A 2070-nucleotide genomic window follows, 5' to 3' on the forward strand; every position below is an offset into this window, starting at 1 on the left:
TTTCCAGGTGTGTGTGTGCACCAGAATGATGAAGCAGAGTCTTCTAAGCATCTCAAGCAGCACATACCAGGACAGACAGCAAGAGATACGCTGAGGAGAGAAGGTGTTGTTGGGGGGATAAGTAGGAAAAAGCTGTTGTCAGGCTATAATTGTCAGCAGCTGGCTGCTGTATCAATAGCTAGAGAAAAAAGTAAGTCAAGAGGGTGTGAGATAGAGTGCAAAAATGTCCAATACACTCAGTGATTACTAGTTCAAAACACTATTACTTTGTAGATTTTCCAGTGCAGAGCAATGTGCTTACATGAGCCCACAGTAAATGGAGAATCCAAACAGTGTGACTGAATTCATTCTTTTGGACATCGCAAAGAATCCTGTCCTGCTGAAAATACTCTCTGCTGTGTTTCTAATCATGTATGTGTCCACAGTTTTAGGAAACCTACTCACTGTGGTAACCATGATCACAAATCAGATCACCTTTGTATCTTTTCCTTACTCCCTTGTCCCTAATGGATGCCACCTACTTTTCTATTGTCACCCTCAAGATAACTGTGGACTCCCTCTCTGAGAGCACTATCATCGCCCTCAAAGGCTGCATGGCCCAGCTCCTTGCAGAGCATTTCTTTGGTGGTCTGGGGATCATCCTTCTCATTGTCATGGCCTACAATCATATGTGGCCACCTGTAAGCCCCTGCACTGCATAACCATCTTGAGCCCTTGAGTGTGTTGCCTGTTGCTGGAAGGGGCCTCACTGGGGGAACCATGCATGCAACAATACAGCTTTTCTTCATGTATCAAATAACTTTCTGTGGCTCCGATGTCATTGATTACTTTATGTGTGATTTGTTTCCATTGTTGAAACTCGCCTGCATGGACCTCCACAACCTGGGCCTCTTAGTCATCTTCAACACTGGCGTGATGTGTGTGACCTTATCCTCTTCCTTATCTTCTTATCCTCATTGCCTCTTACATGGTGATCCTCTGCTCTCTGAAGTCTTAGAGCTCTGAAGGGCAGCATAAGGCTCTCTCCACCTGTGTCTCCCACCTTACAGTGGTTGTTTTATTCTTTACCATGTATTTTCTTGTACCTAACTCCTGTGGCCATTTACTCCATAGACAGGCGATAGCTGTGTTCTTTACCATTGTCACATCCATGTTAAATCCCTTGATCTATACCTTGAGGAATACACAGGTGAAAAATGCCATGAGGAAACTGTGGGTGAAACAGGGGACCCTGGATGGTCACTAGCTTACATGCTAAGAACAAATCTTTCCTACAAGGACATTGAGGTCTTTCTCTCCCCATTCAGTGCAATCCATTGGGCACACAGCAGTCAAGGGCATGTTCTAAGCATGCACATCACATTAAGATACCACAATCAAGTTGTTGCTTACCTCCTCAGGACATTTTGTACTCCATCTCTTTTCTCACATGAGTCTGGCCACTCCCTCTCTCTCTATTTTTTAACCTGTCTTTTGAATAATTCAAGCCTTTCCCAGTTTAGGGCTTTTGGTCTTACTCTGATCACTGCTGAAATTCTTTTTTGAATATTTTGCTTGGTTGGCTCCATCTCATTTTTTCCATCTTCAGATCAACCCCCACCTCCTTAGTCAAGTCTTCCCTGATTAATTTCTTTAATCATTCACCTCTGTTATTCTCTAGCTCTTCAGCTCATTGTATCCTTAATATCAATTATCACAAACTATACTTTAAAAAATTTTTTCTTGACTTTTATCTTCTCTGTTTTCCCTGCATGATTATAATCCCTGTAAGGGCAGGGATTATGTTTCTTCAGTCATGCTGTGGGTAGAACACTGCCAGCCAACTACTAGCTGGCTAATAAATATTATTGAATGAATATAAGTCTAAAAGAGACTTTTTGGGGATATTTTCAATTTTGTAGGTTGGGTAAGAAGTAGGGAAGGATAAATAATTATAAAATTAGAATTTTCCTGCTGTCAAATTTCCTTTTGGAAGCTAGTACAATCTTAGATTAGTAATTTGCTATTCAACATGGAGGCCACCACTTTACCAAAATTGTCCACTACCTTTTTCCATCCTTTTGAGAAGCA

At 41.6% G+C, this 2070-nt stretch overlaps 1 pseudogene; it reads left to right on the forward strand.

Moving 5' to 3' along the window:
- The first annotated feature begins 316 nt into the window (after positions 1 to 316).
- On the forward strand, positions 317 to 1246 carry LOC124234034 (olfactory receptor 4C6-like; annotated as a pseudogene).
- Positions 1247 to 2070: the final 824 nt, after the last annotated feature.

The sequence above is a fragment of the Equus quagga genome, unplaced genomic scaffold (assembly GCF_021613505.1).
Source record: "Equus quagga isolate Etosha38 unplaced genomic scaffold, UCLA_HA_Equagga_1.0 661_RagTag, whole genome shotgun sequence".
NCBI lineage: Eukaryota > Metazoa > Chordata > Mammalia > Perissodactyla > Equidae > Equus > Equus quagga.